This window comes from Macaca thibetana, chromosome 14 (assembly GCF_024542745.1).
Source record: "Macaca thibetana thibetana isolate TM-01 chromosome 14, ASM2454274v1, whole genome shotgun sequence".
NCBI classification, from domain to species: domain Eukaryota; kingdom Metazoa; phylum Chordata; class Mammalia; order Primates; family Cercopithecidae; genus Macaca; species Macaca thibetana.
This window is the reverse complement of record NC_065591.1, coordinates 28,344,497-28,368,096: the sequence shown is the minus strand read 5'-3', so window position 1 is coordinate 28,368,096 and position 23,600 is coordinate 28,344,497. Positions and strand designations below refer to the sequence as shown.

Genomic DNA, 23,600 nt, shown 5'->3' with positions numbered 1-23,600 from the left:
CACTGTGGGTCACATGTCTCTTCTTCAGTATGACCTTGACCTTTCTCACTCTAACATGCCTGGTTACTGTCTGCAACTCTCTTGTCCTTGCTTCTATGCAGCATTTTAATAGAATGACTGTCACTCATATCACATAAACAGCCTCTGAGTTATTCACATACTGATTATTGACTCTCTGCCCACATTCCCAGTCTTTGGTGAAATAGCCTTATTAAGATGAACCTGAGGAATACTAATTTCTTATTCTGACTGTAAGACAGGCATTGCCCTATTGTTTTACATATTGTTACCCATTTTAATCCTCCTAACAACCTCCAGGGTCAGGCACTCTAATGGGTCAGGCCCCATTTTATAGATAAGGCAATAGACACAGAGATTAAGAAATTTGCCCAAGGTTGCTCCACCTGGTGTAACTCCACCACGTGTAACCTGATTCCAGGTGGTGGAATCAGGAAGCAGGGATGCCACTCAGGGCCAAATGTTCTAAGCCTCATATCTCTATCTCTACTTCATCACATTTCTAAGTTGAATGACTGGTTGAGTAGGTTTTTAGTCAGCAATCCCTTTACTTAATCCCCAATTTATAAATGAAGCAATTGAAGATAAGAGCAGTCAAACAGGAAGTGGAAGGTTGGAGTTGGAAGATGAATTTAGGTTTGATTGTCTTCAAAATTCTTCAGGCTGCACCAGTCAGGGAACCTTGGATCTAAAGGATATTCATTCAATAGCTTTAAAAAGACATAAATTACTTAATTCTTCCATTTAATATGGGAAGACTGCACAGGTTCTAAATGATGGTCTTTGGCCTAGACACCCTTCCTTTTTTCCTCCGTGAAAGCTCTTGGTTACAGAGGAAGAAAATAAAATTGGGACAGGAATGATTATATGAGGGAAGCATTGATTTTTTTTCATATCATTACTGGTGACAGTATTTAGTGGATATGAGAGATTTTTGACTCAGATCTGGGTTTGAATCCAGCTTTTTAACTTCTTCAACCTCTTTAATCCTAAGTTTTCTTATCTATTAAATTGTCACACAGGATTGCTGTGGGATTTGGATAAGGTAATGCGTGCAGAATAATTAGCACAGAATTTGCAATGAAGAGAGGGTTCAACATGCCATAGCTGTAATGAGAACTAGGCTTTACCTGATTTGGGCTGAGAGGTGTGATTTTCCTGGAATAGGAGAGGCTGCCCAGCAGGATTAGGTTCTGTTTGATTCATTACCATGAAGCTGGTATTCTTTGGCCCTAACTGTTTATTAATCCACAAGGGGGCCATGAATACTCATGGGCTTATCTAAAATATATTGTTGTTGACTCTTCCTAAATGTGTTTCTTTCCTTTGACTTTTTGTTTTCTTCCCCTTCTTATCTTTCCCTCTCTCTCAGGTAAAAGATGCAGAAAATTTTTACTCGGCTCAAAAAGACCAGACATGGGGAAAATGGGAGGGGAGAGAAAAACATATAGCTGGAATGACGAATAAGTGGAAAAGAACAACAAAGAGACATGATTGTTTCTTTTTTGATTTTTTGAACCATATTTTCAGAAACAGCTCAATAAAAATTCAAAATCTGCAAGCTAGAAATTAGGGGAAAGAAACTATGTACCATAATCCCACTATTCTAATGTATTGTAGCCAATTACCTTCCCTTATTTTCCCCTAAGCACTTTAAAAAAAATGTAGATGTAAGATGGAGGAGACACGTTTTTGTATTTCTTCTTTTAACATGTTGCTAAAATAAAAATAGATACACTAAAGCTACAAAAAGATATGAAGGAAACTTAAATGCGTATTGCTAAGTGAAAGAAGCCAGTCTGAAAAGGCTGTATACTGTATGATTCCAACAATATGACGTTCTGGGAAAAGCAAAAATGTTGGAGGCAATAAAGCTATCAGTGATTGCCTGGGGCTCAGGGGTTGGAAAGGAGGGACAAATAGTTGGAGCACAGAGAATTTTCAGGGCGTTGAAAGTATCCTGTGTGATCCTTTAATGGTGGATGCATGACATTATGCAATTGGCAAAACCCATAGAACTGTATAACCCAAAGAGTGAACCCTAATGTAAATTGTGGACTTTGGTTAGTAATGATGTGTCAGTGTTGGTTCATGTAACACATGCAGTACACTAAAGCAGATGTTAATGGGGAAGCTGTGTTAGGGAAAGGTTGTATATGAGAATTTTCTGTACCTTCTGCTCAATATTTCTATAAACCTAAAACTACTCTAAAAGTAAAAACTATAAAAAATAGATATATTAGAATTTAAAATTTTGAACATCTGTTGTGCCCTTCAAAATAGTCTCTTCAGAATGTTATGTGCTTGTTTTAGAGATGCTGTCTTTGCTAAAAACATGTTGTAAGTCCTCTTTAAAAAATGTCTACAGAGATTACGTGGAGGAACAAGATGGAGATAGCATTTAAAATTACATTTGTATGATCGTGGAAAGACTGGGAGGAAATGAGACACATTTTCTCAGGTGACTTGTAAATTGGATTTGAAGTTTTTCTTTAAAGAAGCAAGTATTGAGCAAGCACTTCCTGAGGAATATTTATACAGACTCCCAAGAGAGCTTTTTGCAAGAGAGCAATGCTCCTGGTGATGCAAGAGGTCTTTTATAAGAGGAAAAAAAAAAATGAAAGCACCATATTCCTGTCTATTTGTTTTTCTTTCACAGAGCCATGGACATTGGCAACAAGTGACTACAAGGTCACAGTGAAGCACAGACTTTGATCAAATTCTAGTTCTACCATTTACCACCTGTAAAATCGTGGGCAAGTCTGAACCCTAGTTTGTTTCTCTCTGAAATGGGGAGAATACAATATTATCTTGGAGAGTTTACATGGGAATTAATACAGGGAATGTAGATTATGTATCTGGAACATACCACCCAATACAGCTGAAACATAGTAAAAATTACTACTAATTATATATTGTTACAATTATAAGAGCACATAATTTTAGTATTATCTTTTGAGGTTAGTATTTAAAAACTAGGGTTAAACTTGTAAAGAGAGCAACACTTTGTAGCAAAAAAATGTGCATATCCGTAAGGTCTCACCTTATTGGCGTATATAGACATTGGCCTATACATGCTATCCCTATTATTTTTAAAACTGTTTTCTTTTTCGTAACAGTTAAGGTACAAAATGTATGACCTACTTTAAAAAATTTGAGCTTACATAAGATTATCTTTATAGTAATGTCACTTTCACTTACTAGCATTTTCATAGACTTTCTTGAGTGGGAGAAAAACTTGTACATTTTAGCCAGTGCATTGGGAATTGCCCACAGCCTGCAACCTGTCTTTGGAGTGCTGAAATCTGTAAGCTGGTACAGCCATGGATGTGCTGTTATGTGAATGTGATTTGTCAGCTGTTTTGAGGTGAAGAAAAAGACTGAGAATTTCTGTCTTGGCTTAGTCTGCATTCCAGCTTGTTACTCTTATTACCCTTCTAAGGAAGACTCTGCTGCTGCTGTAATTCCTAGGGGCAGCAGTTGGACTCCAATTTGTTTTCCCAGAGAGTTTAATTTTGCCTTAATATACATCTTTAAGCAAATGTTAATACATCAAAGAGTACTGATGAAATATTATGTTAATCATTGAAACCCTTGGTTGGTATTTTAGAAATAAATAGAAAAAAATACCCAAATAAAACTTAGGGGAAGATAGAATTAATTTTAGTAACAATATAATGCCAATTCTGGGCCTGGCTCTTAGAACCAACTGTCAAGTTAATTTAATTCCTCAAACCCCATTGCTCCAACAAAATGTTGTTTAAATCAATTCATTCTTTCATTAGGCTGCCTAAGAGCGCCATGGAGTGATGAGAAATTACGGAGATGGCATTCATGTTTCAAAAGCCCCTCAGTTTCACTTCATTTTCCAACCTGACATGGGACTAATGTTCTGCATTTGCATGCTAAAATAGTATTTTTAATTGTAAAAGTGGTGTTGTTAAATTACCTTCAAATGAGTTTATTTTAAACGGTTCATTAAAGTTTTTGAAATCATTCCCTGCATGATTGCATCTCTTCTCCACTTTGATGTATTACATCTCTCACCAAAAACGCTGGCACTGAGAGAAAATTCTTTTCTTGTAAGACTCACATCTCCCAATCTGGCCAGTTTTGAAGTAAAAGCAGCAAAAGCCTCATGCTATTACAGAATGACCGAGGGCATCTTCTCTGGCACCTCAGCTGAGAGGCTAGGGTGAGGGGTGAAGGGAGGTGACTGTGTTGGGCAATAATGAAAGGTCAAAGTCACAGAGGTTTCAAAAGGCTGTGTCAACTCGGAAGATGAAAAGCAGCCTTCCCTAGATAGCTAGTTTGGTTCTGAGATTTAAATACATCTCACAGACTCTTTGTGTTTGCTTTCATTTTAACTTTTCTCCCCTGATACCACCTTTCCTCTTCATTATTTCTTTTCTTTTGGAATCATCCAAACAATTCACCTCCACATTAATTCTCCTACTGGTACTCAAACTTTTTTTTTAATCTTAAGCCTTATCAGTCCCTTTCAGATTTTTTTAGAAACAGCGTAGTTTTTCAGAGATTGCCATATGTATGTTTATGAGAGTTTTAAAATCATATTATTTATTTACAGTAGGTTTAGGGGAATATGAAGTTGTAATATACTGATGGAGTAAATTCGATTGTGATTCCTTAGTTATTGTTATGAAAACCTAATTTCCCATCCAGACCTACTATTTTCTCCAGTGGTAGAATCCCCATCAAAAACTACCGAGCAAGAAGGCTTTACCCTATGGGGAAGACAATGAGGAGAGGAAGTGAAGAGAGCCAGCTGTATTACATGCTGTAGTATATAATGTTGGCATTTTGCAGCTTATTGATCAATGGATGGTTCTGAAAGTATATTTTGTCATCTTTGCTTGTCAAATAAAATCCAAACTTTACTTAATGACCCTAACCATTCTAACCTTGAGTAAAAGCAGAACTTCCATTTCTGTTTGGGCAGAAATCCAGCTTTTCACTCTTAACACCATAACATTTCACCTTTCACATCTAATGAAAGTGCTAGCTATCTTTCTGGTGATCTGTAAGGCACCATAATACTATTTGTGTTAATAATTTGTTTCGAAACTTTTTGCACGATGGTAATAACACAATATACATTTGCTGGAGCCAATTTGAAGAACAGAGCTCCTGTTTCTTCAAGTTAACCACTGATTCCTAGACCTTGGTTTTCAGTCTTTGGTCTACATTAACTTTTTTTCCTCAAACTTTCAGCACTCACAAGGCATCCACAGGCATTTATTGAGCACCTGCTATATGCAAGGCATTGTAATAGGAACTACGAGGAATATGAAATAATAAAAATGGAGATGAAATGAAAGCTAATGACCATTTTCTTTATGTCAGTTACTGTGCTATATGATTTCACATGCATTATCTTGTGATAGACTTGCAGGATATAATCATCTTTATTTTACAGATAAGGAAGAGATATGATCATCTTTATTTTAAAAATAAAAAGGCTACAGCTTCAAATTGTAATCCTAAAGGAACTTATAATCCAATGGAGAAATAAAATACATAAAATAAAAATATGATGTGGTACATAATGAATATCAGATGAGTATTTCCACCATAACTACTATAGTTGTTGAGAAGAGAAGGTCATTAATTTGGGTTGAGCTAATTAGGAAAGCTTGACACTATGATGAGGTAGCAGTCAAGAATCCACTCATTCTAGAATCATTTTTGAAGTGCCTGCCATAGTATTTTTCTAGGAAAGCATAATCTGGGGATAAGGACTGACATGTGAGTAAGCAAGTACAGTTACTTTAAAATTTGCTTTAATGTAGGCATAGACAAAGAAGTCTGGGAGTACCAAGGAGGGAATAACTATATAACTTGGTTTGAGTTTTAAATGGAAACAGAAATTTTATAAACATAAAGTATTGACATAGCTCTTTGAGGTTCACAACATATTTGGGTAGTTTTTACATTTTACTTGTGGTAGTAATTTTATTTACTTTATACAATTGACAAAGAAATACAACAACTTACTTTTTTTTTTTATGATTCTCCTCCTGTAGGTCTTGCTTTCACTCTCAAATTGGATAGAAACAATCTGTTTCATTCCCTGGGAGTCGGGGCAGTTGATTTTACAAATTTCTGGCTAATAAGATCATTATATTCAAGATTTCAAATTCACATCCACATTAATTCTCCTACTGGTTTTTTATGTAGATGTTTTTAACACACACACACACACACAATAAAATAAATAAATAAATAAATAAATAAATAAATAAATAGATAAATAAAATAAGTGCTGAAATTGACAGATATTTGAGTTTTGATTTAGAAGCTGATTTTCTTGGCTGTTGGGTGGTGAAAACTTGGGGTGCTTAATTAAAAGTATAGTACAAAGGGTTCCACTGCTTTATGAGAAGTGAAGTCTTCTACTGAAATTCTTCATTGAATGACATAATAAATCACTCCAATAAATAATCTGTTCCAGACAGTTCAGTATTTTGTTACTGACCAGCGAGTTTATTGAGGAAAGTATTATGTTTTCTATGAAATCAAGGGTTAAGAATTTTCTTTGAATATTTCCAATTTTCTGAAAAACTTGATGGCAATACCAAATAGAAGTTTGGCCACATCCTTTAGGCATCTATACATCTTCCCTTGTATATTTTGGAATGACACTATAGCACTGATTTATAAACTAGAAAATCTAGACATTTGCTTGGGACTTGCTAGTCTCTTACTCTGTGATCTTGGGCAATCACGGAAGACTTAAGGCCTCGGTTTCTTCATTGGCAAAGTGGAGTATTACTGTTAATCCTGCTTGCCTCTTAGGGTATCTCTGAGGCTCAAATGAATTCCTAGGTACTTGAAAATTCGAATGCATTTTGCAAATATAAAATATTTTTTGTTGTATACTCATTATCATGGACTTGTTCTTTGATTTATTCATCTTTAGGGGTATTTCCTAATATGTAAAAAGAAAAATCCCTTTCTAATAAAAGGAATCAGAACTCCATGGAGAAGTGCTCCAAGTGTTGTTTCTAGGACTGTGCAAGAAACATACAAGATCAACCTAGAGTATCTTGCGGGGCTAGAAAATAAAACAAAAACAAAAACAAAACAAACAAAAGAACTCAAACAAAGAAACAATAAACTGAAAATCAACAGCCACCCCACAATGATGGCAGTATGTCAAAGAGACATGGGAGCCAACTGAATATTGCATTATAAATCAAAGAATAAAAAAAAAATCCATCAGTCTACACTGATATAAATAAATGATAAAATAAATTGGGTAGAGAATAGACAAATTTCTCCTGTAGAAGAATTTAAAATAACTTATGGAGCTACTTTACCTTTAAGGAGGTGGACAATAATTCTCCCATCCTTAAGCGTGGGCTGCCCACAATAACTTTCTTCTGAAGAGTACAGTGTGTAAAGGGGGAAAAGGGGTAACATTTCAGTGGAGGGACCTGACAAATACTACCTCAACCAGGTAATCCAGGATAACATCATATTGGTAATATGTGGTCTTAATATGATGTGATGAGAATGATACTTCATCTCTGTGGTCTTCCTCCCAAAACACATTAACTCACTCTGATTATGAGAAAAGAATTAGACAAATCCTAGCCAAGGAACAGTCCAAAAAGTACTTAACTAGTACTCCTTGAAATTCTCAAGGTCATAAAAAAAATCTGAGAAATTGTCACAGTGAGGAGGAGGCTTGGGAGACATGGCAACTTAATGTAATATGATTTGTTATGTGAGATCCTAGAAGAGAAAAATGACATTAGGGAAAACCTGAAGAAATCTGAAAAACATATGGACTTCATTTAATAATAATGTATCAATATTGGTTCATTGTTTACGATAGTGTACAATACTAGTGTAAGATGTTAATAATATGGAGAACTGAGTATTGGGTATACAGCAACCCTCTTACTATATTTGCAATAATTCTGTAAATCTAAAACATTTCTAAAATAAAAATGTAAATTCCAAGGACTCTTTGGAAAGTGTTTAAAATATTTGGATGGAGAAACTTGTATAATAATAAAATATTTGGATGGAGAAACTTGTATATAACACTTTCTTTGGAAAGTGTTTAAAATATTTGGATGGAGAAACTTGTATAATAATTAAAAGAGAGATTTCTTCCACTTTGAATAAGTTTGTTTTCTTTCAAGCCTAGAGAATTATTTCTTATTGCTGAAATATACATTTTTAAATAGTGAATTATTACTGATAAAATGTTCAATGGAACAACATTTAAATATAAGATGAGACATTGATTTTCATCAGGAATTATATCTATTTTAGAAGAGAATGAAGAAAAATTAATCATTATAAGATACATGTCTTTTTAGTTTTGTATAGCATTGCTATTATTCTTGGATTTAACACTTATAGATAGATAACTTTTGCCACATTAACAAAAGACAATATAAAAATCACGTATCCCTATGTTTTATTTTTCTGGCTTTGCTGGTTCTCACTCTCATCCGAGATTTCCAAGACTTTTGAACATTCCAAAAACCTTTCTATCTAGCCTCCATCTTTTGTACAACAAAGAATCCTAGCCTTTTCAGTTATCTCCTTTGTAGAAGCTCCATCATCTCCTTATTCATTGTGCAAATTAAAGCCTGCAGTATAAACAATGTTCAGTACCTTCAAAGCAATGAGCCTGTACTGGATTTCTCGTTCTTTTTCCCTTATGCGATCTGATTGCTTTGCCTGAAATTTAACTAACAATGATTCAGAGATGCATTTTGAATCCAGAATCCAGAATCCATTCCCTGCACCAAATCTGCGACACTGGAGAGAGAACCAGCAGAGAAAGTTGTTGAGAAGAGTTAGTTACATGACCTAGATCTCATGCCAATTTCCACAGAATTGCTGCTGTGAAGTTAAGTATCCAACATGAATTGATAAAACAGTCCTAGGAGATCAGGAGCCTCTCAGTCCTATAAGAATTCAATGCTACTTAGTTATATATCTAATTCACCATAGAAACTCACTAATTATTTTGATGGTTTGAGAAGAAGAAGGAGAATTTTACATTTTTGTTATCAGTGAACTCTTGGGAGAAGTGAGAATGCCATGAAAACATGAGTAGACACATGATTGATGCACTCATCCAACTGAGATTGGCCAGAGTAAGATGGGTTACAAAATCCTTTGAAATAGAATTTCTTGGCTTGGATTTTGGCTCTGGCAGGGCCAAAAAATGGAAGTGGCTCGGTGTAGAGCTGTCTTGCAAAATACTGAACCTTTCTTGAGAGGCTATTTTCTTACCTGACTCTAGCTATTGACTGTACAAAAATAGTGGTGTAGAACTATGCATTAATCTCAGTGACATGCCTGGGGTTGGATGGAGAACTTGCTTCTAATTTGTCTGAAGAGAAATATTCGAATCCACTTTCACTCAACCAGGTTAATCCCTGGATAAATTTATACAGTGACAATTCATGTCTGTGCTGTTTTAAGGCCAGTCTTCTACAGGGTGGCGTGCATTTTAACACAGAAAGAATCGATGCCTGCAATTGATATTTGGGTTCCCAGGTCACTGGGAGAGCAATCACGCATTGGTCTGAGCCAGGAAAATCCTCCACTGGGTCATGCTATTGCAGGCACACCAGACGCAGGCTAACTTCTCATTCTTTTGATTACTCTAACAAGAAAACAGTTTTACAGGTGGTTGTTTTGGGGGTGGTCAATAATTATTCCTGGTTTGCACTGGCTATTTTATCTAAGCCTAGCTGCTTAGATAAATTATCCTGAAGTTTCCTGAATATTCCTAGCTTCTGACCTGCCTGCTGGGATTGCTCCTGGTAATTTGGATTGGTTTGAAGGATCTCTGGAGAAAAAGATCCCATGTCTTTTTGTTCACATTTTTGATGATTTTTTACCAAATGAGGAAAGGGTTGGCATCTGTTAGGAGAGGCCTCAAGGACATGCCCAGTGTAGCTCAACTAAGATCAGGGTCTGTTTTCAATTGAGAGTCTGGAGCCTGTAAAGTGGTTGGTGGGGGATAGAGTCAGAGTATGTTGAATCATGAATCACTGGGAACAGGATCATAAGAACATGGACACTAAGAGCAACATAGTCTATGGAACGGAAAGCAAAACAATAATTTAACAACAGAAAGCAAGACTAGGCAGGGTTCCAGCCAAATTCTAATCAGGTAACAGAAGAGGGGCATGTAGGTAATTCTGCCAAACCAGTTGCAACCAGGGTTAGATTTGCAAGCTCTGAACCAGGGCTCTTTCCTCTACCACTTGTAATTAGTTCTGTGTCTCTTTGTTGAAATATTAATATCTGTTTGATGTTATCCTAAATTCTTGTATTTAACCTTCAAAACAACCCTTTGTGTTTGTGCTATAATTATCCTCTTTTTACATAATAGAAATACTTAGGCTCAGATAATTTAAGTAAGCTGCCCAAAGTCACACAGCTAAAAATAGGCTGGGCCAATTTTATGGTTCAAGGGAGAGAGTGGGAAGGAGGAAAGAAATTGCAATTATGAGATTGCAACTTAAATGGGCAAAACTTTGCTCTCCCTAGACGCTTTCCTTGAGAAACAGCAGTAGAAATCTTGTAGTTTGAGGGTGTATCAGAGTTTTCATTAAAGAGTATTATAAATACTCTATATGGCAGGCAGAATTTTTCTGCCCTCTGGTATTATCTCTGTGAATGTTTTGCTACATAGCCCAAGGAACTCTGCAGATGTAGTTAAGATTACTAATCAATTGACCTTAAAATAGGAGTGTATTCTGGGCTATCCAAGTGAGCCGAATGTAATCACAAGCTCTTAAAAGCGGAGATCTTTCTCAGGAATGCAGCAAAAGGGGAAGTCAGAGAATTGAAATATGATACAAATTTGACCTAGTATTGTTCTTGAAGGTGAAGAGAGTCATGTGGCAAGGAAAGGTGGTATCCCGTCTTACAAAGGCAAATAACTGAATTCTGTCAAAGATCAGAATGAATGTGGAAGCAGAATCTTCCTAAGAGCTTCCATACGAGAGCCCAGTCTAGCAGGCACCTTGATATCAAGCTGACGAGGTGTTGAACAGAGGACCCAGCTGAACCAGGCTGCATCCAGACTTCTGATCGAAAGAACTCTGAGATCATAAACAGGTATTGTTTAAACATTAAATTTTGGTAATTTGTTAACACAGTAATAGAAGACTAATGAACTCAACAAGGCCCCAAGAGCTTGTGCAATCTGGCTCTTGCCTGCCTCTTCACCTCTATTCACAACCACCTTTCTCACTGCCAAACTCATTATTTTCCAGCAACATGGACTGTAGTGTGTTGAACTGTGTTCTCCAAAAAGATATGACCCCGTACTAGCTACTGGTACTTGAAAATATGATCTTATTTGGGAAAATGGTCTTTATAAATGTAATTAAGGATCTCAAAATGAGATTATTTTGGAATAACCAGATAGGCCCTGAATCTAATGACAAATATCCTTGTAAGAGGCAGAAGAAGATACGAGAGAAAAGGGGAAGGCACAGAGAAAAGAGGGCTCCATGTGAAGATGGTGGTAAGGATTAGAGTTACACAGCCCCTAGCAGAGAAACACCTGGAACCCATAGGAGCAGGAATAGGTAAAGAAGTATTCCTCCCTCTAGCCTCCCAAGGGAGTGCGGTCCTGCTGCCAGCTTAATTTAGGGCTTCTAGCTTTCAGAATGTGAGAATAAATTCAGCTGCTGTAAGCTGTGAAGATTGTGGTGATTCGTTACGGCATTACTGGAAAACTATTATACTGACTTTTCAGGTTCTTAAAAATGTCGTGGCCCTTCCTTTCTTTGGGTCCTCTCAATGCTTTAGAATTTGGGGGTCTCACTTGATAGTTCTCTCCTCTCTGCTTTCCATTCATTTTGCCTGACTAATTTGTTTTCATTCTTAAGGTCTCAGCATAGTTGAAATTTTCTTAGAAATGTTATTCCTGTCTATCTTCTTTATCACCTTGCTAATAATATAGGCTTCTCTGTTATAGGTCTTCATAGCAAAATGGACTTTTCTATACTTACTTGCATAATTATTTTTCCCACTTTTTTCTTTCCATTAGACACTATACTCCAGGAGGGCAGTCCTCATTTCTGTATTGGTCACTCCAGGACAATACCTGACACAGAGTGTGTTGACAATAGATATTTGCTGGATGGGTAATTGAATATTCCTTTTGGCTCATTCTCTGTTTGGGACTATCAAAAGGATCAATCCCATAAAACAGTCAATGGAAAAGATTTTTAAATGTTCCTGTTTCTGACACACAACTTTAATACCATTTCTCAAAATGCCAACCTTCTATTAATATTCAAACTAACAAGAGGAGTGACGATGGAAACCTAAAATGAAAAATGTTGAAGATAAAAAGAGAATAGCTAGGACTCAGAGCTCCTGTGTCTAACCACCTCTTTAAATGCTTTTCAGATGTTTTCAAAGAGCAGCAGCTGAGAGGAAGAATGTGCTGCCTATCTGATGGCCACAGAATTGTTTGCTTCTGAGCAGACAGCCTATGCTGTAAACATCAAGTTTTTCCTTTTTATTTGTTTTCCCCTTTTGTTTAACTAAAAGTAATTATGTTTGCATTAGATTAAGCACTGGTTTGTTCTTGTGTAGAACAATAGAGCTTTTTTTTTTCCTCCCCAGCTCTTGTTCATTGTGTCATCCTGTCAGTAGCAGTCAGTAGCAAAGCCATAGTCATATTGCAGCTGTGTCCTGAGAGACATTGGCTTATCCTTTGTAGAAAGAAAATGGGGCTGCGCGAGGAGAAACTGAAAGGTTAGACTGGGTAACTTAGACTAGCAAAATAAAAACTACAGTAAGAAGGCTTATGACTTTGCATTCCTGGGAGGCTTCATGAAGAGTTAAATTCTTTCATTAGTCAATGCAGCAGAAAAGCAATTAAATTGTGATTTATTTCTGCTCACTCTGTGTGACCAGTGGGCCTCCAGGGTTTTCCCCAGATGCACGAGTTCTTTACCTTCTCAAATGTTCCTTGGATAGGCTCTTGGACAAGACTTTTTTCACTGCCATGAGATACTCTATGGAAATGAGAGAAGCCTGAGGAGCTTCTGCAAGTGCACATCAGAGAGGTAAAGTCTGGGGAGAAGGTAGGATTCGGAATCTCCTTGTTTCCCCGAAGCCTTTGAAGAGAAAGAGGAATGACATTCTGAATCAGCAATGACCAGTTAGTTTCACAGTCAGTTTAATCAGCCAGTTAGTTTCACAGTCAGAATTCTACTGATAATTGGAACATTCAAATATAATCCCTCCTTTTCCCTATGGATGGCACACATCATATCTTCCTCAGAGGGCTCATAGATACTTCGTGAGCTGTTGATCCTTGTCAGAATGACTAGGTTTGTTAGTACAAGAAGATTTTTTTTTTCTTTCTGGAGGCTCTGGGGTCAAGACTTTATCTGAAACTCTGCAAAAATGTCACTGCCTCTATCTAATTCCTTGTCTTCTCTGTATCTGGGAGGCTGTGCATGGGCTTGCAGAGGCACTAGAACCCCAGAGAAGCTTGAGTTAGAATTCAGGCTCTGCCACTTATCAGTATGGAAACATCAGCACATCATTTACTCCCATCCGGGCTCTCTTTCTTATGCTATTAAGTGGATGGTAAGTGTTCCCTTCTGGGCATGACTGTGGAGAAAATTAGTGAGCTAATGTAGGTGGAAGATCAACACAGTTTCTGGTAGGTAATAATCTTTCAAAAAAGAGTGGTCAGAAAATCCCTTAAAGCATGTTACTATCTTTGGCAGATTATGCCAGTAGCTAGAATAGCACCACTATTTCCATTTATGTAGAACTTTACAGTTTGTTCCATGCAGACTTGTCATGTAAGGTAGGATCATATACATGATTTGTTTTGTTTTTTGATTACCACAGAGTGTTATTCCTCAAAATGTCTAGTTCAGGAAGATCTGCCTTGAAGAAGCACTGAGAACTAATATTTTTCGAATACCTACAGCTGGCCACCTAGAAATGAAGTAATAACTTTTTTTTTGAGATAGAGTCTCGCTCTGTCACCCAGGCTGGAGTACAGTGGCACGACCTCGGCTCACTGCAACCTCTGACTCCCAGGTTCAGGTTTGAGATTACAGGCATGTGCCATTATGCCCAGCTAATTTCTGTATTTTTAGTAGAGACAGGGTTTCACCATGTTGGTCAACCTGGTCTTGAACTCCTGACGTCAAGTGATCCACCTGCCTCAGCCTCCTAAAGTTTTGGGATTACAGGCATGAGCCATGGCGTCCAGCTAGAAATAGGTCTTACTTGATCTTCACAATGACTCTATGGAGAAGGCTATGCTAATCTCCCCACATTACAGCTATAAAAATGGAGGCTGGGAAAATTCAACAATTTACTTAATGCTTGGCAAGAAAGAATCAGGACTGCAGTTAAAGCGAAGGTGTCTAACACAAAAGTATTTGGTCTTTCCATAAAATCAGCTCTCTTCCTCTGTTTTGAGAAAGAAAAAGGTGAATTCTGAAAGTGGAACAGAGGAGAATCTATGCATTGTTAATGCCTGTGATCGCTAGAAAGTTATCCCTTTCCATTCAGAAAAGAAACTTCCTGGAACGTGCAAAGAACTCACCTTCTCTCCCTGAAATGATTTATTGGTAAAACTTGAAGGGATTGGAAAAGGTCTTACAGAGGAAAGAGTAAGTGAAGGCTCTTGTGTTGAGTGGCACATTCCCACTGATGTTGGATTCTTTATGACAAGGTACAACACTGTGAGTTGTGGATATTGCTCCTTGATCACCGCAAAAACCCTCCAGTTTTCATTCTTATATAACCTCAGAATGCCCTTTGCTTATTAAGTTATTGTGTCCTTAGCCACATGTTACAGTCAGAAACAAGGGGTTGGTGTGCAGAGTTTGAGTAATGAACTGAAATGAGACAATTTCTCTTTGCTGACAGTAACCCATTAACCGCTCAAACCCATGCTCAGCCATTGTTCAGGGCATATTCACACTCCTTCTTGCAATTACAGGGAGTAATTGCAAGACATTGAGTTATGAAAGGAATCTGGGTTCACAAAAACCATAGCAGACTGACATGCTTGACAAGTTGGTTCTAAAATTACCTTTTGTTCAGTATAATTTGAGATAAGTTAGTTAGGCTTTGTATTGGGTATGTTTTTTGGTCTCCTCTCACTGCATAAAACTATACTCAGTGTTGCTTCATAACATCCTGCTATTATCCTAATAATTTTTTGGATTACCTAGAAAAATCTTTCACTGTGGCATAAGTTCTTTTTTTTCACAAATTCATTTATTGTTAAGTTGGTTGGGTGTATGTAAATAAGGACAGAAGTTGCAGTTCTTGGAAGACCTGTGATGTTATGGAATGGGGGAGTGAGACGTTAGAGAACTGTATGCAATAGTGCCTCTCCTAAGGGGACTTCCCTGTAAAAGAAAACTAATGTGGGACGGGTGTGCTGGCTCACGCCTGTAATCCCAGCACTTTGGGAGGCTGAGGTGGGTGGATCACAAGGTCAACAGATTGAGACCATCCTGGCCAACACGATGAAACCCCCTCTCTACTAAAAATACAAAAATTAGCTGGGCATAGTGGAGTTCACCTGTAGTCCCAGGTACTTGGGAGGCTGAGGCAGGATAATCGCTTGAATCCGGGAGGTGGAGGTTGCAGTGAGCTGAGATCGCACCACTGTACTCCAGCCTGGGCGGCAGAGCGAGACTCCGTCTCAAAAACAAAACAAAACAAGACAAAACAAAACAAAAAAACAAAAACCAAACAAAAAAGAAACATAACGTGATAGGATGGAGTCTGTATGCTCCATGAGGGGTGGTGCTTTGAATGATTTATTCATAGCTGTATCCCCAGTCTGGCACATAGTATATGGGCAAAAAACACACGTTCAGTGAATTAATAAATGAATGGTACAATAAACAAATGAGAGGCATAGTTTGGTAGAAAAGAGATCACAGGCTTTAGAGCAAAGGGGGAGAATTCTGGCTTCATTATTTATAATATGATTTGGGGCTAGTCACCAATTCTGTTTTCTCATATATAAAATGGATATAATAGACATTTTCTTTTTGGCTTCTGATAATTTAATGAGAAAATGTTTGAAAAAATCCAAAATGAATAAATGTTTATGTGTGTACACACACACACACACACATACACACATATATATTTATTTATTTCTTGTTCTAAAAAGGATTTGAAGTGACATAAAAACAAATCCAAGGATTACTGGATTATATGTAAAAGTAGAGGAGAAAATATTAGTGAAGGGAAAGCAAGCATGGGAAAAACTTATGTATAATCAAGAGTGAAGGTAGTGTATAAATTGCAGGGAATATATATCCCTGGATTGCCTAGAAAAGAACCACAAATTTGACTCTGAGCTTTCTATCAAATAAAATGAAGAGGTTAACATGACCATAATTGAAATTGTTAGTCAAATAAAAACAAAACAACTCTTCAAAAGACTGATCCTCAGAAAAAAGAGTTTTTTTGTTGTGAGCTACGTTCTAACAGTAACAGACTTCACTGAGCTATCTTTTTCAGAACATGTCAACATGGAATCTAGTAAAATTATGCCTTAATATGGGAAAGAGAGCATAACAACCTGTAATATAAAACAGATTTCTGATGGTCATGCTTATTCCCAGGATAAATTTATCTACATTTATTGCATTTTAGAAAAGCTATAAAGAAAACAAGTCAAAGATAAATGACTACCAAATTGATGATCTATCAGAAAAGCATTGGTACAGAATTTATAAATAGGGATATTTTTGAGTAAGACTTTCAGAGAATGAATTCCCTGTGCTTACTTGATCTGAATTATAATTTTCATTTCAAGTTATTTCAAATAACTCACTTTTTATTTGCTATTTTGTCTTATATTTTACTTCTTCTATACAAGCTATAAACTTCACAAAAATGTTGTCGTTGTTGTCTTAAACAGTCAACATCTTTTATATTCCCCTATATTTACCTCTTCTGGTTCTGTTCATTATTTCCTGGGATTTCTTGCTGTCATCTGGAATTATTTTCCTTTACCCAGAGGAGATTCCTTTAGTATTTCCTACAGTAAAGTTCTGTTTTCAATGAATTTTATTATTTTATGTCTGTCTGAGATTATTTTTCTTTTGCCTTCATTATTGAAGGATATTGCCACTGAGTATAGAATTCTAGTGTTAGCAGCTGTTTTTTTTTTTAAACAGGTTAAAAATGCAATGTATATATATTTTGAAACATCATGTTATACATAATACGTATCATTTTATCTGTCAATTAAAAAATAAAACCCAAAAAACTAAAAATGATAACATAATCAAATAAATAATTACATTTTTTAATGGCATACATAGTTTCTATTGAGAAATCAGTTGTCTATCATTTTAGTTGTTTTCTCCTTAAAGAAAATGTTTCTTTGACCCCTCTGGCTGATTTAAAAACAATTTCTCTTCAATTTTGGGGGTTTGTTTTTAGCAGTTAGACTTTTATATGCCTAGGTGTGGTTTTCTTTTCTTTTTTTTTTTTAATATAAATGTCTTTTAATTTGTCTTTAACATGTTTTAATTGAACTATGTCAACACTGAAAATTAAATCTACTCTTACATGAGTGTCCTACTCAGTTTTTTTTTTCTTTTCTTTATTTCTTTCTTTATTATACTTTAAGTTCTGGGATACGTGAGCAGAATGTGCAGGTTTGTTACATAGGTATACACGTGCCATGGTGGTTTGCTGCACCCATCAACCCATCATCTACATTAGGAATTTCTCCTAATGTTATCCCTCCACTAGCCCCAACCCCCCGACAGGCCCTGGTTTATGATGTTCCCGTCCCCGTGTCCATGTGTTCTCATTGTTCAACTCCACCTATGAGTGAGAGCATGCGATATTTGACTTTCTGTTTTTGTGTTAGTTTACTAAGAATGATGGTTTCCATCTTCATCCGTGTCCCTGCACAGGACACAAACTCTTTCTTTGTTATGGCTGCATAGTATTCCATGGTGTATATTTACCACATTTTCTTTATCCAGTCTATCATTGATGGTCATTTGGGTTGGTTCCAAGTCTTTGCTATTGTGAACAGTGCCACAGTAAACATACGTGTGCATGTGTCTTTATAGTACAATGATTTATAGTCCTTTGGTTATATACCCAGTAATGGAATTGCTGGGTCAAATGGTATTTCTGATTCTAGGTCATTGAGGAATTGCCACACTGTCTTCCACAATGGTTGAACTAATTTACCCTCCTGCCAACAGTGTAAAAACATTCCTGGCTGGGCATGGTGGCTCACGCCTGTAATCTCAGCACTTTGGGAGGCCCAGGTGGGTGGATCACGAGGTCAGGAGATCGAGACCATGGTGAAACCCCGTCTCTACTAAAAATACAAAAAATTAGCCTGGTGCAGTGATGGGTACCTGTAGTCCCAGCTACTCGGGAGGCTGAGGCAGGAGAATGGCATGAACCTGGGAGGTGGAACTTGTACCGAGATCGTGCCACTGCACTCCAGCCTGGGTGACAGAGTGAGACTCCGTCTCAAAAAAAAAAAAAAAAAAAAAAAAAAAAAATTCCTATTTCCTCACATCCTCTACAGCATCTGTCGTTTCCTGACTTTTTAATGATCACCAGTCTAACTGGCGTAAGATTGTATCTTATTGTGGTTTTGATTTGCATTTCTTTAATGACCAGTGATGATGAGCTTTTTAAAATGTTTGTTGGCTGCATAAATGTCTTTTTTTGAGAAGTGTCTGTTCATATCCTTCACCCACTCTTTGATGGGGTTGTGTTTTTCTTTTACATTTGTTTAAGTTCTTTGTAGATTCTGGATATTAGCCCTCTGTCAGATGGATAGATTGCAAAAATTTTCTCCCATTCTGTAGGTTACCTGTTTACTCTGATAATAGTTTCTTTTGCTACGCAAAAGTCAAGATAGGTCAAAAGCTAGTTCTCTTGCACCAGAGAGCGAAGTTGTGAATACAAAAGAAAGCTTCTTGAAGGAAATTAAAAGTGCTACTCCAGTGAAGTGAACATACAAATGCGAAGAAAGTGAAATAGTCTTATTGTTGATAAAGAGAACATTTTAGTGGTATGGACAGAAGATCAATTCAGTCACAACATTCCCTTAAAGCAAAGCCTAATCCAGAGCAAGGGCCTAACAATCTTCAATTCTATGAAGGCCAAGAGAGGTGAGGAAACTGCAAAAGAAACCCTGGAAGCTAGAAAAGGTGGGTTTATGGAGATTTAAGGAAAGAAGGTATCTGTAACATAAAAGTGCAAGGTGAAACAGCAAGTGCTGATGTAGAAGCTGCAGCAAGTTATCCAGCTTGATGGATGCAGAAAATCTAGCTTAAATAATTGATAAAGATGATTATATTAAACAACAGATTTTCAATGCAGACAGTACAGTCTTCTGTTGGAAGAAGATGCCATCTAGGACCTTCATAGCTAGGAAGGAGAAACCAATGCCTGGCTTTGAAGCTTCAAAGGACAAGATGACTCTTTTGTTAGGCCCCAGTGCAGCTGGTGACTTTCAGTTGAAGTCCATGCTCCTTTATCATATTGAAAGTCCTAGGTCCCTTAGTATTATGCTAAATCTATTCTACCTGTGCTCTGTAACTGGAACAACAGAGCCTGGATGAGAGCAAAAAGCCTGGAGGAGAGCAAATTTGTTTACAGCATAGTTTACCTACGAATATTTTAATCTCCCTGTTGAAATTTACTACTCAGAAAGAAAAAATTATTTCAAAATATTACTGCTCAGTGACAACACATCTAGTTGTCAAAGAGCCGGAGATGTACAAGGAGATTAATACTGTTTCCATGCCTGCTAACACACCATCTATTCTGCAGCCCATGGATCAAGGAGTCATTTTGACTTTTATGTCTTTTTATTTCAGAATTATATATTGAAAGGCTATAGCTGCCATTGATAGTCATTCCTCTGGTGGATCTGAGCAAAGTAAACAGAAAATCTTCTGGAAAGAATTCACCATTTTAGAAGCCATTGGGAACATTCATGATTTATTGGAGGAAATAAAAATATCAACTTTATAGGAATTTGGAAGAAGTTAATTCCAACCTTCATGGATGAGTTTGAGGGCTTCAAGACTTCAGTGGATAAAGTCACTGTAGTTGTGGTGAAAATAGGAAGAGAACTATAATTAGAAGTAGTACCCTAAGATGTGACTGAATTGTTGCTATCTCGTGATAAAACTTGAACAGATGAGGAGTTGCTTCTTATGGATGAGCAAAGAAAGTGGTTTCTTGAGATGGACTCTTCATCCTGATGAAGATGTTATACATAGTTGAAATGACAAAAAGGATTTAGAATATTCCAGAAATTTAGTTGATTAAGCAACAGCAAATTTTGAGAGGACTGACTCAAAATTTGAAAGAAGTTTTACTGGGGGTAAAATGCTATCCAAAAGCATCACATGGTACACAGAAATCTTTCTTGAAAGGAAGAGTCAATTGATTGGCAAACTTCATTGTTGTCTTATTTCAAGAAATTGCCGTAGCCATCCCAGCCTTCAGCAACCACCAATCTGATCAGTCTGGAGCCATCAACCTTGAGTCAAGGCCCTCCACCAGCACAAAGGATTATGTGTAACTGAAGGCTATGATTATGATCAGCATTTTTTACCTATATAGTATTTTCTAGTTAAAGTCTGTACATTGGTTTTTTAGACATAATACTTTGTACACTTAATCACATAGCAGTATAGGGTAAACATAAATTTTATATACACTGGCAAACCAAAATAATTTTATGTGACTTACTTTATTGCAGTGAAAGGGAGAGGAGAAGAGAGAAAAGTGTGTGTGTGTGTTTGTGTGTGTGTGTGTGTGTGTGAGAGAGAGAGAGAGAGAGAGAGGCTGTTGAGACTGTTTGAAGTTCTAGATCCAACTGTAAGTGTAACTCTGAATTTTAACCAATGGTAGTAAAACGATGCAAAAGAAAAAATCCAGATTGAAGAGTAAAAGACTTAAATTCTGGCACAATAAGGATCGATTGATAAAATTAAGTATCAGAGGGGACTCTATGAAATGAGGAGAGGGAATTTGCCTTAGATAAAGTTTGCATCATTATTTTCTCTGAGGTTGAAGGAGAAAAGGATAATAAATATGCAGAGGCATGTTAACATGGAAATAAGCAGAGTTAAAGAAGTTGGTATTTGATGGCTAAGATTACCTTCAGACACTAGGAAGAAAGGTTAGCAATCATTTGACACATAATCAACATGTTTTGTTGACTTTTTTTCATAAATTGTGTATGAGATGTTGCTTTCATACAGATGCTCTGTGCTATATTCCACAGTTTATTCATTATAAATAGTAGAGAGAAATATGGAAAGTAGTAGAAGATATGGAATACCCTTGAAATATATTACACACACACACACACACACACACACACGCCTTATGGGCATAGGTGCATTGTCTGCTGCAGCACTGCTATTGGTGAATGCAGCAATAAATAAACCAAAGCACTAGAATTAAATTCCTACCTTGATATTGTTAGCCAGCTAACTCATGATAGTGCTCAAAATGAACATCATGGTCATTCTTAGTCTGTTTGTTTTTCTCCTTTTTTTCCTTATTCCTTCCTTGTGAATATTTACAATGTGCTAGACACAGGGATTACAGGCTTGAACAGGATTGATACCTCTGCCATCAAAGTGGTGAACAAAATAACAGAGGGATTAAGAAGGGACCGAATATTTCAGGCGTCTGAAGTCTTGTATCTATTTTGCCAACTGTAGAAGTTTTTATAAGAACATTATTTATTGATAAATTGTCAAGACAGAATCAGCTGTGCTTATTTTTATTGAAATTGGAAAGTTGATTATGTCCAACAAGCTTGACAATTTATGTGGATAAGCATTTGGAGAGAAGTCAGTCTTTTCTGATAGTGTGCTCAGCTAGACTGCATCCAGTTTTCTTTTATTTAACTAAAGATCAATAATTATATTTCAACCTATATCTTTTCCCTTTCTACCCTCTCTCCACTTGGTAAGGGTTCATTAATCAAAAACCTTATTTGCTTTGTGTGTGTGTGTGTGTGTGTATCTGTGTGTGTGTGTGTTTGTGTTTGCAACAGTTGAAGGGCATTAAATTTTTGCAATGATTTCTTTATCTTCCTGAAAGGTTTTAGCACAGGGGAACTATTCACTCTGTAAGGTGAGTTGGAAGGGATATTAGTCCCCGTAGAGGCTACACAAACTATTGCACCAAACTACAAACTAGTGGTGGGAATGTAACAGAATTCCAAAGGAAAATATTTCATGTACATTGCCCTGTCATGTTAAAGAATCTACTGCTCTCTGTAGGGTTTAAATTTCAATAGTGGCTGGCATGACAGGATACACGAGCATTGCCCAATATTTAATTCAGATTTTGCTTATATAACATCTAAAACTGGTCTACTCAGAACTTTGATGCAGTTGAAGGAAAGCTTCCACTGTCTCCTTATCACCTTTGAACACCAGTTGTTGGTTGGCTGTGTTGTCTATTCGTTTCCCACATGATTTTGGAAGTCATAGTCATACCCAAGGCCTTTATTTATTACGCCCATTTGTTTACTATTAAATCTGTTCTAGTTTTACTAGTTGGAAAAAAACCACAGTTGACATGAAGTTACCCTCTCCCTTATTTGCCATTTTATTTATATTTCAGTCTTGAATACAGAGAACAAAGATAGGAAAAAAAGAACTGGTTAAAATATTTTGTACGTTGTATCAAAACCTTTTCTAAACTCAGCAACTGATGTCTATATCCACAGGTTGATGCCTTCTCCAAATAGTCCACTGGCTTTAGTCTGTTAATACAATAGAAAACCAACATTGCTCAATTGAAAGAACACTTGAACTGGGGACCAGAAATTTGGCTTTAGTTTCACCTCTTGCAATCATAATATGCACCGCCTTGAGTTTTCACTTAACTTTTCTGAACCTTGTAATTTTACAAAACAGGAACAATAATATGAATATATTTCCTATAGATCATCTTTAGAATCAAATAAGATAAATTATGTGAAAATAATTTATTATTTTCTAATAAATACTATACAAATGTACAAAATACATTTTTTTAGTACTGTACATTTGTATAGTACTGTACAAATGAAAATTATGACTGTGGAGGTGAATTGCCATATTATTGATTTTGTTTACTTGTTGTTTTAGATCTCAGGGGAAATATCTCTAGAGTCACATTGCCCAGAATAAGTAAACATCAGTATTATTAGAAAGAAAAGTTCCGTCTTGTCTTTCTCACAAGCATAGTTTTTGATTTTGTTCATCAGTGAAATGATTCTTTTAAGACACACAGTGTTGTCATGCATTGTACATATTCATACATACTTTCACTGTTAACCAGAGGAAGTCCTAAAATTCAAATAGATTCACAGTGGACAATTCAGAAGAACAGAAGCTTTTATAAAACTTTCAGTTCTTTTCATTATTGTTTCAACCAGAGAGCTGGTACTTAATGCAAAAAGTTCTAATTGGCTCCATGCTTATTTAATAGCACTCTTTAAAATACTTTTTTTTCAGCAAATTTAATTATAATTCTTTCACCAC

The 23,600-nt window shown here is 36.5% G+C and overlaps 1 protein-coding gene across 17 annotated transcripts in view; it reads right to left on the bottom strand.

Annotated features, from left to right (window-relative positions):
• Positions 1–23,600, bottom strand: part of COMMD9 (COMM domain containing 9) — a 1,186,740-nt gene that overhangs the window by 610,179 nt on the left and 552,961 nt on the right. The window contains exon 1 of one of the 17 annotated variants that reach the window (XM_050759459.1): positions 17,852–17,855. The exons of the other annotated variants lie outside the window; for them this stretch is intronic. The gene's annotated coding sequence lies outside the window, so the exon portion shown is untranslated. Of the gene's footprint in view, positions 1–17,851; positions 17,856–23,600 lie in introns of those variants that run through there. 17 annotated transcript variants of the gene reach the window in all.